General features: G+C 44.1%; 1 pseudogene; it reads right to left on the bottom strand.

Annotated features, from left to right (window-relative positions):
- Positions 1-2,914: 2,914 nt before the first annotated feature.
- LOC113564228 lies at positions 2,915-6,096 on the bottom strand (annotated as a pseudogene).
- Positions 6,097-8,228: the final 2,132 nt, after the last annotated feature.

Genomic DNA, 8,228 nt, shown 5'->3' with positions numbered 1-8,228 from the left:
GCCACATCAAAGTATTCAACTGTCAGTGCCAGTAACTTACAACCCATAACCCCATCAGTATATAACCCTTCCGCTTTCTCTTTAGTACCCATCAAATGTGCCAATTAGCCAAAGGCTATTATCGATGTGTTAACTGTAATTATTTGGTATCGGCCAATGCAAAAATGCAAATTATTACTAGCGATATACTCGATTGTACACTTTGTCAAGACGTACTGAACACAACGAATGCCCAGCGTGAGTAAATAAAAAATAATTATGTAAATAACGAGTGCTTATGTAATAAGCTAAGCTTACTTCAGGTTTGACTGTCAAGAATATGTCAAATAGAAACAGGGTGTTCCAGAAACTAGCTACAAGGCAAATCCTTAAGTTTAAGGTATAAAAGGTTAGGCATCTGTGTAAACGTATCACTTTGTGTCTGAAGCTCTGTTTTTTATAAGTGTATTGTTCTTGTTAATGTCTGAAAATGTTTTATAATGATCTGCAGTATGTAAATCGACTGCACACCCTATAAATTTATGAGTAGCCGTCTCTATTGCAACCAAGTGTAACTGCTTTATAAGCCAGAGAACTCAGTGAATTACCGTCTCGGATTTTCCCTTTAATTGTTAATTAACAAGGCGGAACTTTTAATTGAAGACCAGCTGCGTATGTAATACGCATTACCCTAGGTTTCCACTCCACCGATAACGCTCAGCTAATTTTGTGTGGGAGTGCACTAATTTGAGTACCTAACTTAACTCGAATGTTTAACTTAATAACACAAACAGCTGCGGAGGCTGCTGAACCACGTATTTACCAACGGAAATCCAGTACTATAAATATAATGCAACGCAGCCAATATTTATGCCCCATTGTTTATTTATAATCTACACATTCTCTTTGTACTTTAGTAAATTCACACGTGTCCAAGGTATTACATTATCGATTCTAAGCAAGCAATATCGAATGGTAATTCCCAGAAGCGAAGTGCTTAAACAAAAGATTGGCTTAGGCTGAAAGTGTGTATATGCCAACTATTCTTGGAATTATTCAGACAAAGTCTGATCAAAAATACCTGAATGGCATTCAGTAACTTATTGTGAGCGTTTCAGGCATTTTGTTATAACCACAATCTTAATGGGAATGCTGGAAAAATTGTTCCTATCAAAACAAAAACATGATTAATTTGGATTAGGAGTACATTTCAATCAGAGTTTCTGAGAAAAGCGCATTTATCACTCGGCTGGATTTCTTACGCATAGGACTATGAAATATACAATCTGCTGTGTCTGCTCCAACTAAAAAACAAATAAATTGTAATCAATCTCAATGGAAACCATCTGTTGCGGTTCTCAGCGGCTTAAATTCCATCAAATGTCCATCATGATCAATGGACCGTTATTAAGGAGCTTAGCAGGACATTAAAGAGAAAAGTTTTGGGTCCACCATCTCCTGCAGCACAATTAAATGTCAGGCTAATGAGAAAAACGAACCAGGCAATAAACAACTGAAACTTTGAGTGGCGGTGGCCACCCGAGCGTATACTTAATATAGAAAGAAGTTGACTCAGGGCGTATACTTGATGCGCCCAACTTACCATTTGCTGCGATGTTTGGCGTTCAAATGCAGCCAACTGATGATCTCCTGCAGCTTGGACTGTCGCTCCTCGTCCTCATCCAGATCATCGTCTTCATCACCGGGCTGCAGATGATACGGATCCCGGGTGTGGTCCGTTATCATAAAGGTGGGTTTGCTGTATCCATAAGGAGATGTCATTTTGGTTCACCTTCAAAAAAAAGCAACACAATTCCAGCGAAATTTCGAACGCTTGTCACATTTTTATTGGCCACCAGGGCAGTCTAGGTCTAAGCCAATTTCCAATTTTCACTTTATTCCTTGGCGAAAATTAATTAAAATTCAGTCAGTCGTTGGGGCCGACTTTCCCTCTCGCGGCTGCCATAAAACTGCTGGCAGTCTCCTCTCCACATGGCGGACTGGGTCCTCCGTTTCACCTCCTCCGTTCCCAATCCCTCGTGGCCATTTGTTTGAGAACTTAAAATACAATTTACCTATGGAACGAGCGCTGTGGAAAGCGTGGAAAGCGCAGCGGCAGCAGCAGCAGCAGAGCAAATACCAACAACCACCCGAGGAAATCCCTCGCTGCTTTTCCATTTTGTCTTGTTCTCATTTATTGACCAGCGTTTGTCTTTCTATATACTATAAGCTATATACTGCGTTTTATATACATGCATACGCTTTCATATGCGGATATTCCGGTCAACATTGAACTTGGCAATGGTCAGTCTCAGGAATTATTTACGTTTGTTTATGTTTTCCTACCAAAGTGCATATGGAAAAAACGCGAAAACACGAGAATTATGATATCTATAATGTAACCTATTGTATGTTTATATGGATGCTTTGAAATTTCTAAAATATGCCACATATAGGTAAGAATTATTATAGTTTATAATTTAAGGCTTATTAAATAGAGCTACCTCTTATTGAAAATTCAACATAAAATCTATAATTTTCATTGGTTCTGTGCTTATGGCCTGTTTAATTTGCACGATTTCCCCACTTCGACCTCAGACGATAAAGACTAAAATTAGAGCATTCCACACGACATTAAAAACACAGCCTTGAGCGAGAGACTACCAAAAGTGATTTCCATCAGTCCAGCCAAGTTCTATAGAGGTGAACGAAAACCATATGCACTTTATATTTATGGTATATTTTTATACATTTGCTAATCACAAATGAACGCTTAAATATAGATATTCTTACGTTATATGCCAGAACACATAAAACACATCAAGAGGCGAATATAAAAGGACGAGGACTACAGTGGAACTCACACAAAATAAACTTTTAGATTCGAAGTGAAAAACATTATTCATTAGATACAATAATATATTAATCAGTATGGATATTAAATAGGGAGTCTCAATGCCATTCAAAGACCACATGGGCCACCAGTAGATAGACAGTCATCAGGGTGATCTGTGCCAGCATCATGGGAAAAACGGTTCTCAAATATCGGGTGAAGGACAGCTTATAGCCATGTTGCTCGGCAATTCCGGCTGCTATGACATTGGCTGAGGCGCCATAGAGCGTTCCATTCCCACCCATCGATGCGCCCAGGGTCAGAGCCCAAACTAGTGGCTGGAGGGGCAATCCCAGCGATGGCTTGGCCACCAGAGAGGTCACCAGCTTCACCATTATGGCTGCCACTGGAATACTATCCAATATGGAGGATGCCAGCGCCGACATCCATAATATCATAAAGATGGCCATGGCCAGACGAAGACTCTTCCCCACCGAAAGGATCACATGCTCGGTGAGCTCACTGATGCAGGAGAAGATTCCCAATCTCTCCACGCACTCCATCATCACGAACATGGCGGCAAAGAAGAGCAGTGTGGTCCACTCGATGCGGTGCATCAGATGCTCCATGTCATCACGATTGAGGATGATCAGCAGCAGGATCACGCCCAGCAGGGCCACCCAACCCAGGGGCAACGTCCTCCAGTGCGGCACGGATTGAATGAAGAAGCAAACAATGACGAAGAGCAGGGCTCCGGCGGATTGCAACAAAAGGGTCTTGTTTTTGATGGGGTACTGGAAATGGATTGGTCAGCTATAAAGATTCCAGTTCTCTGAATCCTTTTACCTTCTGCTTGAGCTCATCCAGCGTATTTGTATAGACCTCCGAGGATCCCACACCCTTTTGCAACCTTCTAAGGGTCCTTTTCAGCTGCTTAATTTTAGCCTGAAGCGTTCCCCTCACCAGCTGGGCATCCTTGGAACAGGAGGCCACTGCATTGAGGGCTCTCTGCCACACCTTCATCTCCCTCCGAAGCTCACTCATCTCCTTGGGCTCATTGAGACGCAGTGCATCGATATTGTGATAGAAGAGGCGCAGATACACGCAACTTTGAATAACTGCTAAAATGACACCAGGGAAAGTGTGGGCCACAAATGTGGGAAAAGTTACATCCTGAAAAGAAAAGGCTAAACTATATAATAGCTTAGATAGGACCCGTGTTGTACCCACATTATCCACAATAAAGTGATTGGTGCTGACTATAATGCTGATGGGATCTCCGATGGGTGTCAGGGCGCCTCCGATATTGGCATGCACTATAATGCCCATCACCACGGGCAGGGGATCCAGCTGCATTACCTCGCACAATCGGATTGCCACTGGGGTGAGGAGCAGCACGGTTGTCATGTTGTCCAGCACACTGGACACTACGCAGGTGACCAAGCAAAGACTGTATATCATGGGCCAAATCTTGCCACCCGATATCTCGAAACAAAATACGGCCAGGTAGTCGAATACGCCAGTTTCTGTCAGTATCAAAATGAGCAGCATCATGCAGAAGAGTAGAGTCAGTAGCTCCATGTCCATCCACTGGATAATCTCATCCATATTGGGACGATCTGTGGGATTAAAAGTTATTAAGTGATGAATAAAAGCCTGGGTTCTTTAGCCCACCATTAAAACAGGCTAGAGCTGTCACGGAAAGAATAGAACATATCATGGCCACAAAGGTCCTTTCGAACAGTTCCCAAACCAGCAATGCGTAGAAGATCAGCAGGATCAAGCCAGCCAGGATGCTCCCTGTCCTGGCATTCACTATCAAGGGATTATAGTTCAGAACAATGGCCAAATCCGCCTCCACATCGCTAAAGATATGCAAGCGAAATTCGCTGTCCTTCTCCTCCAAAAAACCACTCAACTCCTGGGGTCATCTGATAGGTGCGATTGGTGGCCACAGCCGGAGCACGTAGCAACAGCTCGTCCTGGGAGAGCAGTGGTAACCGCCAGGCTGGAAGTATATCCTGAAATATAAAACAAAAGTTAATTTTTTGCCAACTTTGTACACATTCGGGTAGTAAAAAGTTAAGTAACACCCACCTGGAACACCTGGCTGTGATTCTCGCCAATGTAAGTGGACACCTGTGGCTGCACAGTCAGAAATCCGAAGCTCAAAGTCTCATTTTCAGGGGCATCCAGCGTGGAGAGCTCTCTAAAAGCACCATGAATCTTTAAGCGAAAGTCACCAGTGGGTTTTTGACGCAGCTTGAAAACTAATTAAAAATAATTTCCTAATAAATTCGATAAAAGAGCAATAGTAACTCACACTTTCCCTGCTCGCCCATGGGCACATCAATGGTTTTCTCCAGCAGATGCTTTTCGCCCACCGATATCAGCACCACTGCCGCCAGGAGCCAAAAGACAAGTAATCCGCCGCGTTTCCACAATTTGTCCCGCTGTCTTTGCTCCTTGGAACGCCTGGATTTGTGATGGATCCGGCGGGCCTGTGATTTGGCATTACCCGGCCCATTGGCCGGTTCGTGGTCGGAATGGGTGGTGGCCTCATCGTCGGTGGCATTCTCATCACCAGGCCTGGTCTTGATGTCCAGGAAGTCGGAGCCAGCATAGCTGGAACCGGGCTCGTCCTGAATGCCACTGGCGTTCTTCCTATCTACCTCCTCGTATGCCTCCTCATCCTCATCCTCGTCGTCGCTGGCGCCGGCGGAGGAACCTACGAGTGGGTGGCAGTCAAGTAATTAATGTGCTAGCTATGAACTTAAAGAATGGATTGACGTTTGTTTGACGGCTATTGATTTAAATGCTATGGCTCATACACTCAGCAAACAGGAAAACAGAATATTAAATTTATTTATATATATTTTTATTTATGAAATAATATTTTTTCATAAATTGCATGTGAACCCCTTAACTCACCATGGATTCTTTCGTTCTCCATCTGAAAACTGGCCATGCTGGGATCGTGGCGAATCTCTGCGGCAGTGCGCGCCATACCTGTAAGGACTGTTCGGTGACCTGGACGGCGGCCACCTGATTGTGATGGCATGCACCTCTCGGACTTCGGTGCTGCAGCTCGATGCTGCCCTTGTCCCGGCCGGGACTCTCCGGCCGTAGATTTCGAATGGTATCCCGCAGACCCATGTGGTTGAGAATCGGTAGGAAGTGTGTATAAATCGGGTGGCGAGGCGTGGGAGATTTTCCAGAGACTTCAGAGATGCACGTCAGCGAGGTATAGTCGCGGACATCTTTGCCGCACGCGAGGCACAATGCGACTGAATATAAATCCGAGTCGGAAGCGACGCAGTTGCGGGGTTTCGGTTTCCATTCAGCCGCCGGCGCTGCTTTCAATATTGAAAGTGAAAATGCCATCGTACCATCCCCTGCGACCTTCGGTCCTACGAAGCTTTATAGTCGCCGATTTCCAGGATGACGCAGGCGCGGTGGATATTGTTGTGGATTCCCATGTTTTGCTCGCCTCATTCTGGTGGCACAGTTCCTATCAACAAGTTTGCATTTGCACCCACACAATGGCTTATTTAAACGCATTTACTTGACCTATTAATTTTTGCCACCCCGATTTTAGGTGCACTCAATTGCGCATACGACATGTGGTCGGATTTTATATGAATGCTACCTATAAATTTGTACGTCCTATTGAATTTCATTGAACAGAAGTAAAACATTGACAAAGAGCACCAGAAGCAGTCGGACCTCTCCAGACATCCCGGATATAACAGATGCTCCTATAACGACCACGGATGCCACATCTCCAACGACTACCACTCCTGGAGATGCAACCACAACATCTTCCACTTGTGCTCCAACCACAACGACGAGGTAGAAAATAACTTGGAGGTCACAATAGCGCAGGCGCCTATATGGCTTTTGGTTTTCCATGTTTTGCTTAACACTTTCGCCCCCCAGAAGCTCCAGAAAGCTTGGGCGCCATTCATCAACAAGTTTGCATTTGGACTTCACCACTCTAATCGACACTTGACTACATTATTACTTATTTAAACGCAATCATTTGATCCATTATTTTCCGACGCCTTACCGTTCGGTTGCACTGCATTGGTCATGCGACATGTGGTCGCACTATATGTTTGGAATCCACATTTGGACAAGTTTAATGACCAATTGTCAAGGGATCGGAGGACTCACTGCCCTTCGAATAGCGTTAATAATTTAGCTGGTTAGGAAAAGTAGAAAAAGCGATAAACAAGATAACTTAACGAGTTCTAGCATATGGCAATGTGTACAGCTAAAAAGTTATTACTTAAGAATATATGTTCTTACATTTTACCAATGGTAACATGTTTATTTCCCTTAGAAATGGTAAAATGTTTGAAATGTAACAAATTTACTTTCTCTGCAGGGTATACCAAGCCTAATAAGCAATAACAACTCCTCAGCAGAGTGTACCACTAATTTGCAGGTAATTTATCAAAATCTAGATTATAATCCTGCTGATGGATTATGTTTTCGGTCGATTAGTACCCAAGTTATAGGGCTACTAGGGTTCGTCCTTCGTTCAGGTGAGCTTGCACATTTCCAACACAATAAGCAGATGTTAATGGCTCCCCTCTTTGTTGTTTTTGTTAACTTGTTAATACAAATACACCGTGTGCCAATTCACAAATCCAACAAGGTATAGTGGACACACCAACAAAAATGCTAGCAAGGCAAATAACAATTTGTTGACACACATAGGGCCATTGGAGTGAACCTTAAAAAATGCATTTAACCGAAATATTATTATCTATCAATTTATTAACCGAAATATGTGAATCAAGCAATGTGAGGAAAGCACGTGTTTACAAAATTGGTGCACATGTCGTATGAGCAATTTCCATGAAGAGAAGTCCACTCTAAAGGACACATACGTGTTAACAAGGGGGGTAACGCTTGACCCTGTCCCCACCTCCCAAAATGGGTCGTGGGTGGATTTGGTGTGGCCCTGTCCAATGACTAGCGCGCAAAAAATAATTTTTTATTGTGTTTTCCCTCATAAGTGGACATGACGGACCCAACGAAAGCTCATTCAGCGCTGGACAGGCGAACTGGAAAGTCTGGGACGGAAGATGTCATCGCCGGAAGAGCGGGGCAAACTTCGTGCCAGCACTTCGGACAGACAACCTGAGTGATGGGCTGTTGGCTCCGCCATGGATACGCAGACGAATCCTGTCGTCACGGAGGTCAGCTCGGAATGCAACCGCGCCAGAATGGCGCCTCTGGAGTAATAGCACTTGTACAAGTCGTCTTACCTTTGCCATAATCAATACCTCTTCCATTTCGTCATCAGAATGTGGTCGAGCAATATGTGCGCCTGGACGAGCAGATCAGCAAGCTGGAGGGCACATGCCCTGGTCCTCGAATGGCAACCGCCGAAGCCTGGGTGGAA

This window comes from Drosophila erecta, unplaced genomic scaffold (assembly GCF_003286155.1).
Source record: "Drosophila erecta strain 14021-0224.00,06,07 unplaced genomic scaffold, DereRS2 tig00000058-arrow-arrow-pilon, whole genome shotgun sequence".
NCBI lineage: Eukaryota > Metazoa > Arthropoda > Insecta > Diptera > Drosophilidae > Drosophila > Drosophila erecta.
This window is presented reverse-complemented; position numbering and strand designations above follow the sequence as displayed.